Here is a 16,281-nt window from a genome sequence, read left to right as displayed (position 1 = left end):
GTTAATTAGCAACAAAAACAGGTCACTAAATTAAGAAAAGTGTTAGAATGAAAACCCTGCAGCCACTGCGGCCCTTCAGGAATGGCGTTTGAGATCCCTGAGTTATACTGAGAATAATGGCTTTAGTATACAAACGTAGAAAATGTACTTTCCATAAATGACCCCCTCTGCTTGGATGATTGAGGAATTCCAGGCATAATGATAGACAATAATACTGTCCATTTAGATTTGATTTTGAAAACATGTTTGCTGCAATTATTCAGCTTTCCAAATGAACCACTAATGTTTCCTCCATGATCACGGATGGCAATATTGTCAACATTTCTGAGATTGTTGAGTATGAAAAGTCACTGGACCACATGAACACTGCATGTCCTTTTCAGGCATTTAACTTCTCTGTGGCATAGTAAATTGTAACTCATTGTTACTTAAATTTTAAAATGGACAATAGTATGATTTCTCAGTCTTTACAAACTGCTGATTTACTGGTGGGTATGATTTAAGCCTGTGGGGACTGATACTCACTAGCATCAAAATTGTATAAGCCTGCTCCAAATTAAATTTGAGAAGATTTTTCAGTACAATGCACATTTATTTTGAGACAGTTTCTGGACAGTTTGAGAAGTTATTTCTTCTGAATTTATGTTACTGTTGTGAAAGATCTGTCCCTACAGGCAGCTAAATGGTATATGCTGATGGACTGATTGCTTCTCCCTTTGTGTTTCGCAGCGTGAAGCGGACTGTGTTGCTTGCTTTGTTGCTCCTGGGGACCAGTTTGATACGCAACATTCATATTTTAGCTGCGAACTAAAGAAATTTGTTAAACAGGTACAGTACTAATTCTTTAAATTGCTATATATATGACAGCTGTGCTGTGAATTCATATGCAGTATATAAGGTTATAGAGTATTTTTTATAATGTACATATCATTATTCTTTAATTGATTCATTTTCTAAACTCACGCATTCTACCACTCACTACTCACATACAACCTACCTGAATGTGTGGGACGAGCACCATGTGGACAAGGGGAGAACATGCAACTCCACACAGATATAAGATTAGGCCTCTGGATCTGTGAGTTGGCAGTACACATCGACATACCACTGTATTGCTTACACATTATAATGCAGTCTTATTAAAAACGTACAGTACCATAACTAAAATGCACAGAACTAAATAAGAATATAAAACAGGAACAGACTGCAGTTTATGTTGCCCCTCTGGGTAACCCTACTTCAGTATCTCAAAACCTTTTTTAACGCCTCCTTCACACTACACACATTTAAATGAGGACAGCATATCCTTTACCTAAAAGGAAATTTTATTGATTACAAAAGAGATATAACGGGCAAAGCTTAACAGATAGCTCAACAAGGCGACAAATGAAGAATCAAGTGCTGAAGCAAAATGAACAAACTTTACAAACTTGCTCCATATTAAATCAATAATATCGTGAAACTCTGAAAACATACATTAAATCAAATGAGCCTGAAGTAATATTTCAAAAGAAGCACTTCTTTACTTACTACAGATGAATAAAATGTGTCAAAATGAATCAAATAAAGAGGAATTAATCGCTTATCTGTGTCTTTAACCAGTTGCACCATGTAGAACCACCTAACATAAAAATGAATTTGTATGTGCTACTTCAACAAAAAAAAACAAGCAAACATATACATACTATATATACATTATGTTCAAACAATATGTCCAAAAATTAATGATAATAATTCTGTCAAAGTACTTACGAGCAATGCTTACTGGAGGTTCGGTACAGATTGTTGGAATTAAACTACATTTGATGCTTTAAAAGCCGAAGCTTTTAAAGGCACATTGTGATAAGACGTAATGAGATTGATTGTACTGCTGAGGACAGAATGTGAGTGCATCTCTAAGGAGGACTCCAGATTGTATTGTGACAGAAGAGGCTGCAAAGCCAGTTTAGCTATTTTGGGGCACATATTCTACTCCTGTTTACCTGAATCAGTTTGTGTTAAAGAAACTTGTGAACAGCTTGGTAGAAGATGAGTATTTAATATTACTCCTCCATTCTTTGCCTTTAATTTAACCTAAAGGCATCTATTAAATGGATGCCACTCAATTTAGAAATAGTTGAGCTTTTTCATATATACATTTGTAAGCTTTGTTTTAAAAAATGTAACATTTCTATGTCATTGCATTAATAATGCCTATTTTCTTACCACTGACTTTGGACTGTTTAACAACTATAAGTCAGTCATGTGAAGGAGGAGGGTTGGCTGCCTCCTAGATAGATAGATAGATAGATAGATAGATAGATAGATAGATAGATAGATAGATAGATAGATAGATAGATAGATAGTGTCATAAATATGAGTCCAAGACATTGTAAAGGTTTGGGGCAGCCATCCGTATATTGTTTTTCCCAGCTGCAAAAGGGTTTTAAGGATCAAATACACAATGTGCATATCACAGAGTCCAAAACAGAACTCGCTATAGTAGCCCAAGATGGAGGCTTTAAACGTCCGGAGAGGAACTGATGTCAGCAAAGGGGCTGGAACCAGAAGTGATGTCATCAAAGGGGCCAGCTTCGGAAGTGACATCATCAAAGGGGCCAGCTTCGGAAGTGACGTCTTCTGAGGTGCCGGAACCTTGCAGGATTTCCTGGGAAAGGTCTATAGGGAACTGAGAAAGAGGCAGCACACTCCGCCGCCCCCTGGTCGGATGTTTTATTACACTTACTCAGGCCCTTTAGATGCCTCCTACTCGCACGTGTGTGACAATAGATAGAACTTTATTTGTCCCCACAGCCAAATTTGTCTGTCTTTTTTCCGCACTGCACTGGGTCTCTATGTGCTTGAATTAGATGAACTTCAGAATACTGATGTGTGGATGATGTGACAGGAGTAACATCAGATTTTTTCATGAATGTTTTTATATTGTTTGCTGCGGTCTCCTAGTCTTAAAAGGTGTCATCTATGTTTTCCATTAAAATTTTACTCAGTCATCACTACAAACTACATGGAGTAAGTATATATATACTATATAATAAAATGCTAAGGTTTTTGTGTCCAGTCCCTCAGAGCAATCTGATTGGTAAGTGTGGCTTTGGTGATGCAACAAACAAGGAAGTGCCAAGTGTGAGTATAGAGGAATGCTGAGAGAGTCGCCTTCAAAGATGGAAAGTATAAAACCAGACAGGAGGTGAGAAAGGTGCCTCAAAAATAATGACAGAGTCTGAGAAGGAGGGTTTATGGGAACATGTTTGAGAGAAGGAGCACCAGTGAAGAGAGGTACAGACACATGTGAATAAAGAGGGAAAGTGCTTAAGGTGTATGCAGGGTAAATGATAGCAAATATTTTTAAATTATTCTATTACCGGTCATTGACAAGTACCATATCTAGTATATATATATATATTGTGGCTGATAGCTGGGGCCCTTACTCAGCTGGGATGCCCCGACAATGGAAGGACCGGGGAGAGAGCTTTTTCAGGAAATTTTCTCCCCCAAAGACCGATACAGTGTAGCACCTTTGGCTTACAGTGGGGCCACGGGTTTGGAGCATGGAAGCTCAACCCTGCTGGGGTCCATGGCCACCACCAGTGGGCAACTGGATGTTTACTGGGCTCTGTTTGGTAGCACTTCTGCTACACCAGGAAGTGCTGCTTAAAGAAGGTAATTGGACACCTGGAGTCCTGTAAAAGAAGACAGTTGCCACTATTCAACAGCCAGAGTCGGGAGGAAGAAGGACAAAGCCTATATGGAGGACTGGAGGCGAAAGGACTGTGCTGTATGTGTTGGGCTCTTTATTACTGGGCTAAAAAGTGGGGAACAATATTAAACACTTCCCCACGGAGAAATAAAACGTGGGTTGTGTGCTGAACTTGTGTGCTGCCTGTCTGTGTCAGGTTAGGATGGCTGTACGTGCCTGGGGCTTCACTATATATATATATATATATATATATATACACTAGGGGGCTTTTCCCCCTGCTTGCTTTGCTTGTCAACCCCTTCCTCTCCCACCAGCACTACGCACCAGAGGGGGGCTGAACGCACTCCAAGGAGACGCGGTCGCTCCTCCGAAACCCCTCTTAAACAGTGATACAATGGGAAACAAATAACAGTTGTTATTTTTCAGCTCCACTTTCCTTGATCAGCTGCTAGATTGCTGCTGCTGCTGCCATGCTGTGTGATCTGCATTTTTGCGGCGCTTCGAATGTTTAAAAGCCTGTACAGCACCTGTCCTTTTGTCTCACTGCCTTTTCTCTCTTGTCCCCCAGACATCCTCAAACACTATGCGATCTCTTTTTGCTGTTCCGTTATTTCACTAAGTAATATTTTCAGATTTTTTGTGCTAATGTGATCTTTACTCTCATTTTTTCGAATTTTCCTACATCCATTATCTCGATCTTGCTCTGCATGTGTATCATGGGACTTGCTTCCAAAGGTTGTAAGTATGACGTGACTTGTTCGTCTCGTGGGATGTGAAAGTGTCTGTCTGTCTCTCTTCCAAAGATCACATCTCATCGCCAGGAAAAAAGCCTTGTCGCAAGATTTTTATATATATATATATATATATATATATATATATATATATATATATATATATATATATATATATAGACACACACACAAAATTAATATATATTTTTAAATGTGTATTTTCTGCCATGAAGCAATTCCACTTTGTTTCCTTTTTTAGGGATTACAAGATTTCAGAAAAGAACTTTGTGATGAGGTGGCCGAATACCATGTCGGTGGACATACAACCCTGGCACTGATGGCTGTTGAAAAAAAATGAAGTTTAAAGACTGAACTGAACAAAAATCCCTGAGGGAATCATCAGGGCATGACCATTGTGGGCAGCAATGAAATTGAATATATTTAATTTATTACTGTTGTCTGTGTATTCAATATACTTTACACTCATATACAGTATAAAATCTTGTTTATGAAATAATATTTTATTTCTACCTATTATTATTATGCTAAATTACTTTTTTATATGTTAAATATTGTAAAATCTTGCTGATACCTATTGCTGTTATGATGTGCCAGTTATGTATGCCCTAGGCTTTGTCAGAAGAAATGTTAAGAAAGTTTCTTATTTCCAAAGACATAAAATAAAGATTTGGGGCAACGCTCCTAGTTAAATACTGATTCTTTAATTGTACCAAAAATATATATAAATAACTGTTACCACATCCTGACACTAAAAAAACGTCACCCCTCTGGACCCTGGACTACTTTAAACTATCGTATGTCTTTACTCAAGAGTGTCTTCCATCTGGCCTTTCTACCATAACTGCCTGATTGATGGCGTGCTGCTGGGATTGTTGTCCTTCTGACAGGTTCTGCCATCTCAGCAGAGGACTTCTGAAGCCTGCTTAGAGTGAGTTCTTGGTCACCTCCCAGTTATTGTGTTTCAGAAATGGTTTCATACAATTGTCTTGCTCTGTGCTTCACCACAATGTGATTTTAAAGGTCTTCAGAGAGTTCCTTGAACTTTATTGCTTTTTTCCTGCCATGCAGTGTAAATTGTGGGACCTTGTATACACAGGTGTGTGGCTTTCTGAAATTCAATTCAGTTTGCCACAGTTGCACTCCAGTCAAGTTCTAGACACATCTCAAGAATAATTAAACCAAACAGGATACATCTAACCACAATTAGGAGTGCCACAGCAGAGGGTCTGAATATGTTTAGAAATAAAATTAATAAATGTGCAGACTTTTCTGAAAATGTGTTTTAAATTTGTCATTAATGGTTATTTAAGTGTAGATTGATGGGCAAAAACAATTTAAAATGAAATCTACTACACAACAACGTTTGCAGAAAGTCTATATTGTATACTGTACTTTCTAAATCCACTGTAAGCCCCAAACATCATGACAGTTCCCTTAACTGCACCATTTTAAAATTACCGCCACTTCTTACAGTTTCTTAAAGCAAGGGAATTTATTAACTTGTTGTTCTCATTTGATTGCAGCCAGCACATCAGCCAGCCTACACACATACTGTAGGAGGACACACACTGGATTTAGAATTTCAAAAGGATTAAGAGATGACAAAAAGCAATGTGGAAAAAAAATTAGACTTAAGGCTCACATAGTTATTTACAATAGTGTTTTGCCATCTTAGAAGTATAAAAAGGTTAATACAGGTCAGAAACCTGTTCAGGCAAATCAGGAAACCGAATAAAAGTCAAATGAACAACAATGACAAGAATGTACCAGGAAAAGGTCGATGTATTTCACCAAATGTATGACTAAGAGATCAGCAGATGTCATGCAAACAATAAAACTGGGCAGTTGTCACATACACAGAGATTTCAAGGGTAATGTGTAATCTAAGAGATATTGAAGAAAAGGGATATAATGCAGAGAGACTTTTATTTAGGCTGGTTGTACTCTATGCTAAACATCTCATGCCTTTTAACCAAGCAGTATGATATGTACGCATTAATCAACACTGTTATGTAATTCAGTTACCAATAAGTATGAGTTTCTGCTTCGTTCTGTGATCATTCTGACCATGCTCCCTCTAACTAATTAAAAGATACAATGAAAAGCTTTTCTCCTGCCTGATTACTGATTTGTCCTGTTAGAGGATAAGTTGCTTTTTTAATTAATATAATGATTTCTATCAAGTCATGGATATCCATATATCTGACCTATTTCAGCATTCTATTTAACATAGAAAAAACATTCCATCCATCCATTATTCAACCCGCTATATCCTAACTACAGGGTCATGGGGGTCTGCTGGAGCCAATCCCAGCCAGCACAAAGTGCAAGGCAGGAAACAAACCCCGGGCAGGGCGCCAACCCACTGCAGAGCATGCACACACACACACAAACACACACACCAAGCACATACTAGGGACAATTTAGAATCGTCAATGCACCTAACCTGCAAATCTTTGGACTGTAGTAGGAAACAGGAGCACCCGGAGGAAACCCACGCAGACACGGGAAGAACATGCAAACTCCACACAGGGAAAAAACATTGATAACTAGAAATGAAGTGCAGGGTATTCTTAAAAAAAACGTTATTTTGATTTATCCGTAGTGGCCAGGTTTGCTAAATATTCTCAATAATCAGTCTGAATTTAGTGTTTGTCAGCCAGCATTGTTATCAATAAAATTGAACTTTTTTCAGATGGGAGCTGAGCCCCTGAAAAAATTGTTAAGAAATCTTCTAGCACTAAAATACCTTGGAAAACACGTTGAACATGGAGAGAAAAATGTTGTAGAGCTGAGTGTAATGGGAGGAAAACTAACATAATTGTCCAATGTGAAATATTCACAGCACATTTAGCTGAATATAACATAGCAGTATGTCTTGAGAGGCAGTCCTGTTTTTCTGAAATTCTAAATGATAATGCTGGAGATCCAAGAATGTTATTTTCGAAGATCAATCGTCTCCTAAACCCAGTTCATTTAAAGGAATCCCTTCTGAAATCTTCTAATGAAACTTGTGAGACCTTTTTTTAAACACAAAATAAATGATATTGGAAATAATTGAATGCATCCTTCCAAAATGAATCCTGTTGAACCTGAGCACGCTCTTTTTAGAGAGTTCATTTCATTCTCTGCAACTCAGTAGAATAATTTCTCAACTCTAACCTTCCACAGGTCCCAGTCCCAAAGGGATTTTTCAAAGAAATCCCAGATGTGCTAATTGATAGTGTACTTGACATAGTAAACTCGCCATTCGACACTGGGGTCTTCCCAAGTTGTCTAAACACTGCAGTAGTTATTCCCCTGCTTAAGACACATAATCATAACTCACATGTACTTGACAACTTTAGAACTATTTCTAACTGCTTTTTTAAAGTAAAATTCTAGAAAAAGCATTTTTTTCTGCAATTAAATGACCATTTGACTACAAATTCTATTCTTGATAAGTTTCAGGCAGGTGTTAGAACAAATCACAGTACAGAAACTGTAGTCATCTCAAAACATAAGGTGATCTGCCACAGCAATATAGATGGCACACAGCTTTACCTATCTATAACACCTAATGACCCTGATGCTTGAGATCGCTGACCCAATGTCTGTCTTGTCGTTCTGAAAGGATGAGTAGTTATTTCCTCAAGATGAGAAATCTTAGTTATTAGTTAAATGGAAATAGTGACAGTGTGAAAAAAAATGTGATCTTTAGCATTAAAATTCAATGCAGAAGTAAATAATTTAGGTGTAATCATGGACTCTGATCTAAACTTTAAATCACATATTAACCATATTACTAGGATGGCATTTTCCCACTTAAGGAACATTGCAAAAGGTAGACCTCTTATTACATTTTCAAGTTGCTGAAAGATGAATTAACACTTTTGTTTGTCTGATTACTGTAATGAACTCCTAACAGGCCTAATGGTCAGTTGCAGTTAGTCCAGAATGCAGCAGCAAGAATCATTGCTAGAAAAACAAAATCTAATCACATCTCGCCAGTTTTAGTGTTGTTACATTGGTTACCTGTGTCTTTTAGAATTAACTTTAAAATGCTACTAATGCTATATAAAGCGTTAAATAATATTGCTCCTTCCTGTATTTTGGAGTGCCTTTCCCCCCCGTAAACTTAGATCTTCTAACAGGAGGATGAGGAGGAGGCGCAGATACAGTGCATTGCCGCACCCACCACATGACAAACCAACTCAGGATCCCAGATTAGGGCCCGAGTGCAGCCGTGCAATGGGTGACACCTCAAAACCACACTAGTTCGGATTAAATGGAACAAGTGGGAGATTCCTGCTTATAATTCCAAGAGTCAAGTATAAAAGAAGTGGTGAGGCAGCCTTCTGTTATTATGCACTGTAAATCTAGAATACTTTACAGGGATATCCCAGGCTAACATTACAAATGATTAAAAAAAATGTAACACTTTAGTTTAGGAACTGCAAAAATACATCTATTACTCATTTACTCGTATGTAAGAAGACCTTAACAAAGGTTTCTTTTGGTCTTCATAACAGTTATAAAACATCAGTGGGGAATATTGACATGAAGGTAAAATTACTTAAGACAGGGTTATGAAGACCCCAAGAAGACTGTCTTTTCACATAAGAGTAAATGAGTAATAGATGCATTACCAACTTTTTGAATTTGGCCTTTTCGTAGCTACATTTTATTTCTACTTGTAATAAACTAGATACGCATAGACTTACCATACTCTTTAGCAAGCCTGAAATCTTTATTAATCTTTACTTTTCTCCCGTGTCTTTTTTTCAGTTCTTCTGTGGTGGAATTCTGCATCACAACCACCTGATCAAATTCCTGTGCAGCTGCCTGTGATGCTTGAATGTTTGAGGGACAGCAGAGCACTTACAGATTCTGTTATTTTCTCCACTGTCCTCTCTGGCCATCTGACCTTATCATCGGACTGACAGGTAGAGACTTAAAAAACAATTCTATATTTAAGGACTCTACTTCCCTTAATTATATACCTATCTCATGTAAATGTGCATTATTTATTTGTTATATACCATTTATTCATTATTATTCTTATCTACTTTTGTTTTTCTTTGCTTGTAACTCTCTTTTGACATACGAGGGGGGAACCACAAAAAATGGGACTTTTTCAACTTTTTTTTTTTCAACAGCTAAATTATATTCATGGATGGTGGCAACTTTGGACTGGATGACATCTTCTTCTGGGCCCGGGGATCATAGTCAAGTAAGTACTCAAAGTACATTAGAGTCACAGACAGTATCTCCTGGTCCAGAACAGGTAACTGTTATCCAAATTTTATCTAATACAGATTTAACTGTTGATGATTTACCTGTGTAGACCGTCCTCCGTCGTCTCTCTCTGTTGATTCTGGGTTGCTTGATGCCATTCTTGAACCTAAAAAAGAAAAAGAAAAATATATTAAAAAGGTTGAAACACCTAAAATGGAGGAGAATATAATGATGAAAGGTAATAGCTATAAAAACAAAATGTTAGATAATGCCCTTTCTGAAATATTTCCTCTAATATGCTCTTCCCCTGGAATGTTGGGGTTGACCATACGAAATAAAGGGACTAATTTTAGTAACTGGCGACCAAATTTTGGGCGGTCGACTTTGTTCTTGGGGGACGCATTGTTTTGGGAGTTGGGTCCAGTTTCGACCTCAAATCTACAGATGGAGATTGTTTTAAATTATGGTTTGGGGGATTTGACCTTGGCTATTGCTAAATCCCCACCTCAAGTAACTACTAAACAAATTATGTGTAGTATAGGATTGAGGGAAATTACACGGAAACAGCAACCGGATACAAAATTTATAATTAATTTAGTTAAAACTTTTAGAAACGTTTTTCCGCAGGCTTATGTTGTTTTTATTATGCCTCCTAATACGACTAATAAGAATTTAAATAATTTAATAACTGAATGGCAATTTCAATTAGAGGAAGTACTTTTAAAATCTATGGCGGTAGTGGTGAAGAGTTACTTGGAGGAGTGGATTCAGGACCATTATACTCTACAGCCAATTTTGGCATCCCAGTAATTTCAACAATGCTTGGAGTATATGGATCCTCCGGAATCCTTTACTATAAATAATTAGAATGGCCTTCCCCTCGCCCAAATTCTAAACTTAACGTCAGTAAACTGGGCCCTGATGTTGTCAGTATTTAAAAAAAAAATATAGTATTTATCTAATTTTAACCTTACTTATGCCTAATTTAAAATTTTCTTATAATAACCCTAATTTTAATCTTTTATACTGCCCTGATGTTAAATTAGTAAAGGGACGGTAATTTATAACTTATATTTTTCTAAATTTCTAAAAAGATTTTTATATTTCAGTTTTACAGTTATTTAAATATAATAATTTATTACTATTTATTAGACCTAATTTTTTAAACGTAGTTTTTTTTTAATAGGTCTTAGATAAGCAATTTTTAAATATAATTTTACTGGTTTTATAATCTCTTAATAAATTTTTAGGATTTATACATCATCATTTCAGATGGCCTTTTTATTTGAATTATTTAAAATTTTAATTTGGGGGTCAGTGTGCCCAGGCATGCCCGATGGGCTTTTATCCCCTACTCTAAGCCTAACCCTAACCCTAATTTTATTTGAAGTATTTCAAAACATTTACTTGTCTCTTTCAAAGTACTCCCCATTGGAGTCCAATCTCCTTTTCCACTGATCAAAACATTTTGGAAGTCCAACTGGGATGCTATTTAGCACTGTCGTCGAAGCAGCAATCACGTCCTCCATACTGTTAAATCAGTGCCATTTCAAGCCCCCTTTCTCTCTGGGGAACAAGAAAAAGTCACACGGGGCCAAGTCCGGTAAATAAGGGGGGTTGGGCACAAGTGTCATGCCCTGACTGGTCAAAAACTGGCGATTTTGCAACGCTGTGTGTGCCAGGGCATTGTCATGGTGAAGTAGCCATTCGCCCAACTGTCACAATTCCAGCCTTGTCCTCTGCATGCTCTCTCTCAGCCATCTTAAGACCCCTAGATAGTACTCTTGGTTGACCGTCTGACCCCTTGGAATGAATTCCTTGTGCACAATGCCTCTAATGTCAAAGAAACAAATCAGCATCGTTTTCATGTTCGATCTCACCTGTCTGGCTTTTTTGGGCCTTGGTGAATCAGGATTCTTCCATTGGCTCAATACTTGTTTCATTTCAGGGTCATACCCGTAACACCAACTCTCATCATTTGTTATGACCCTGGATAAGATGTCTGGGTCCCTTTCAAGCTCCATTTTCAAGTCTTTGCACACACCAAGTCGAGTGTTCTGCTGGTAATCTGTTAGCAGACAGGGAACAAATTTGGCCGAAGCACGTCTCATGCCCAGGATTTCAGTCAAAATGCGTTGAACTGCATGTTACTCCTGTAGCTTCTGACAACTCGTCAATTATGTAACGACGGTCTTTATTTATTTTTTTACAGATTTTTGCAATGTTTTAGTTTTCGTTCCGGCTGCTTGAAGGGCGTCCAGAATGGAGTTGATCCTAGATGCTTAAATGTCCATTTTTGAAGCACGAAAACTCTAGCCTGACTCAGAGCTTCTTCCTTGAAAGCCATCTGAAGCATTTGGAATGATCCAGCTGGTGTTTTGCCAAGTAGAAAACGAAATTTCAAACAAGTTCTTTGTTCTGTGAAATTCGACATCACAATTTGGACAGGGTCACGAGAACAGCTTCTAAAAACAATGGCTGCGTGACATGTGAGTTCGTTTCACAGAGGCATCCGTCTGGCTACTGACTGGCATGGGATGAGAGAACAAGCACTGACTAACCCCCTCCACTCACCATCCAGCAACACGGAGGCCAGTCTTGTTTCTTTTGGGTCCCCCCTCATATTCTAAACCAATTTGAGCTGCACCCCTTGTAAAAAAATGTGCTTTAGAAACAAATGCTGTTGTTGTTGGTGTTGTTAACCAACGGAGCAAACAAGAAGGAGACATGCTTATATGGATCTTGAACTGAGGTTCTACAAGCCTTTTATATTAGGTACCCCCATAAACTGAAAATTGTGATGGAGGGTCTGGTGAACAAGGGCACTGCAAACAGGCACTGATGACACTTATTGCCAATCTGAGAAGATGGGCAAGGCTCTTTTTCCCTGTGAGTGCTTTCCACACTAGACAAAAAAGAGAAGGCTGTACACAGACTTTCGGACCTTTAGTTTATCATTCAGTAATCGCATTTTTTTTAAACATAATATGCATTCACGGACCTGATGCTGGTGGCAACTGGTATTCATTGTGTTTTCTTAGTTGACATACAGTTTCTACATTCATTTAAAATGTTCTCCCCACTTCTGAAATGGGGATTTGTGAAAACTAAATTGAAGAATGTGGGCATTGCGCATGCTGACCTGGGTTTGTTTCCATATACTGTAATTATGTGTGTCTGTTTTAATCGCTGACTGGTGTCCTAACCAGAGTTTCTATAATAAGGATATGTACCATGATAATGCTTTATGGTGGTGTGGCGTCCACTCCAGGGTTGGTTCCTGCCCTACGTCCATTGCTTCCTGTGATAGGTTTTGTTTCCCCACAATACAAAATTAGCAGGTTCAGAAAAAGAGATATATGGGTAAAATCTTGTCTGTATCCAATGGCCAGCATATTTTTCTTAAATAATGAGGTATAATTATTGACTCTAAAAAAAGCATTTGAAGGCACAAGTTATGTTGTGTGTTTAAGGCTATCAAGACAGCCTTAAGGTCATAGATGTTGGAAGGGAGCTAAAGGTGAAGATGTTCACAAACCCTGAGTCGAGCAAAGAGCACAGAGAGAAGTATGAGGTTATGAGTATATAAACAGTCTGATAGATGGCCGGGGACCTTGCCCGGTTGGGACACCCTTTTCAGTAGAGGACATATCACCAAGGTGACACAGTGGCGCAGTGGTAGTAAGGAGTCCTGGGTTCGCTTCCTGGGTCCTCCCTGCGTGCAGTTTGCATGTTCTCCCCGTGTCTGCGTGGGTTTCCTCCCACAGTCCACAGACACACAGGTTAGGTGCACTGGCGATCCTCAATTGTCCCTAGTGTGTGCTTGGTGTGTGGCTGTGTGTATGTGCTTGTGCCCTGTGGTGGGCTGGTGCCCTGCCCAGGGATTTGTTCCTGCCTTGTGCCCTGTGTTGGCTGGGATTGGCTCCAGCAGACATCTGTGACCCTGTGTTAACATAGAGCAGGTTGGATAATGGATGGATGGACATATCACTAACAGTACCTCCCCCGGGACATGAGAGGGCAACCCCCATGGTTTACATCTGGGCCACAGTACTGGAGCTTAGAAGCTCAACCCTGCTGGGGCCAGTGGCCAGCAACAGGGGGCGCCATGGCATGCAGCACTTCCACCCAGAAGTGCTGCCAGAAGCGACACCGGACCTGGAGCACTTCCAGGTGCAGTATAACCTACATCGGGGAGTATAGTACATCGTGGAGCCGGTGTTGGGAGGCAGTAGACAGAGCTTGTGGGAGAGGAGTGGAGGCGGCCAGATAAGAGAAGAAAAGGACAGGACTGAGCATTGTGGCTGGTTGGTGCACCATGTTGTTTGCTGTACAGAAGAAAAAAAATAAAAGTGTGTGCTTGTGGACATTATTGTGCCTCAGTATCTGTCAGTAACCGGGATGATCTTCTGCAACGGCAATGCAGATGCATGCCTAATAGGAGCATCCAAAATGTTACAAATAAGAGGAGACCTTTTACACTACCAGTTATGCTTAGCTTGGCTCAATGGGACCTCCAGAGTCATCAGACCACCAATTCTTTATGGGAACAGCAGAACTCAACACATTCTTTTTAAAAAATCTCATTAACTTATGTGCTTTATTCACATATTCTAGTATGGCAAAAAGGCAGAAAGCCTGGATGGGATGGCGGTCTATCACTTGACACACTTACTCATACAAGTCACCAGCTTTTTTAATCTGAGAAACAACCAAGGGCAGAAGAAAATCCACACAGAGGTATTTGAACCCAGGTCTCTGCAACAGTCAGAAGTGTAAAATGATGTTACTTTGGCTAGAGCGCAAATGTCCAAATTCCAATCGACAAAGTAAAGGGGGTGTACACTGCTGATTGCATAATTTGATGTCTGGCATCAGTTTTAGAGTTAATGTTTCACAAATCCACAAAAGTTTACCTGCACACAGATCTAGCTGATGTGACAGTACAAGAGACAACAACAACAAAAATGTCAGTTCAGTTTTTACTTTTGCTGTTGTGTGCTGGAGTTCTAGAAGTTTTAACGAATAATAATGAATTTTCAAATCTTCCTCCGCTGTACCAAAATGCTGTTAATCTCACCATGAACAAATTCACAGAAAGAATTAAGGCAACTACTATATATGGTCTCTACCAGCTTACAGGTCAAAAGGTATGAATAAAAAGTGTGTGGTTAAAAGAAACGTCAAATATCATTTGGGTGGAAACGTGGCTCAGAGGTACGTACTGCTGTGTCCTGGAGACTGGGGCTCAGTTTCTGATCTCTTCATTCTCTGCTCTTCATGCTCAGGTTTCCTAGGCATGCAAAGATGGTAGAGTTAGTGGGTGGGAGTGAGAATAACTGGTATCTCCTCCATGGTCACTGAAGCTCTGCGCCTAAAGTAACTGGGAATGGTAGAAACAGGCTCAGTAAAAGAAAGGATTTATATTTATAGAAGGGGTCTATGAGGGGTTTGGGTAAGACTTAGGATAAACTGTGTTTAATGTCATTTTAACTTACTGGGAAGCAGTTTTCTGTGATTTACTAAAGAGTCAAGCTGCATTTTGATAAGCAGACTGTATAATTTGAAAATGAGTTCTCTAGACTGGCAAAAAAGTGTAATATTTAAGCCATTTTTTATTTTAGATGTTCATTTCATTACAAAGCCAATAATGTGTTTGCAGGACAGTATGTTACCAAGTAACAAAATGCAGTAAATACATTGTAATGCATCAATTTATTTAGGTGGTGCTTTTATGCAAAGCCATTTACAAATCATATGTACTTTTAAAATTTTATTCAGTTCTATTGGTGGCTTAAATACGTTGCCCTGCAAGGAGAGGCTCTTCTTTATTGTAATCTCACCTGCCTCTTCTTACTTATATATATATAGAACATAGCACACTGCCATTAATTTAAAAGACACAAGGTTTAATAAACTGCAGTGAAACATTAGGGGTGAATTAAATCAGATTGACCCTGCAGGTTTGCTCAAATGGGCCACATTGTGAGAAATTCTGTGGTGTACATCAAAACTGTGGAAGGTTAAGACTAATCATTATAAAACAACCTGGCAGAGCCTGAACACACAAAAAACATAAATGGTTCTAATGGTATGCCTCTCTGAATTGTCTTGCAGAAGGATGAAAGCATCAAATACCATAAACTGAACTTCTTTTTGAGACAAATTATTTGTGATGGCGATAATGTTTGTAGATTCAATACCAACAGAGTAAGTATAACCCTAATGGGTCTTTCACTGTTTGATATCATTAAAAAAGCTTTGTATGTTATTGCCAGAGATGAGTGAAATGATTAATGCAAACCTGAATTCACAGCAAAATGTAAGAGTTCTGATTCAGAAAACAATATGCAAAACAAATGACCAAAATGTATGCTATTGCCATATACGGTGTATTGTATTCTTATCTACAAACTTTTTCTACATGTTTTCCACTCCAAACAATTTTAAAAATCCCCAAATAATTTCACTATAGTGAGTTTTGCATTTCACAATTGTGAAAAAATTTAATATAAAAATTTATATTAAACAAAATGCTGCGGTTTCATTTATTTTTGTATTATGCTTGATTGATACAGTAGATGGTCATATGAAAAAGGAGGATTGGCTGCCTAA

Source organism: Polypterus senegalus, chromosome 5 (genome assembly GCF_016835505.1).
Source record: "Polypterus senegalus isolate Bchr_013 chromosome 5, ASM1683550v1, whole genome shotgun sequence".
In the NCBI taxonomy this organism is placed as follows: domain Eukaryota; kingdom Metazoa; phylum Chordata; class Cladistia; order Polypteriformes; family Polypteridae; genus Polypterus; species Polypterus senegalus.
The sequence above is the reverse complement of the archived record's forward strand: the minus strand, read 5'-3'. Positions refer to the sequence as shown.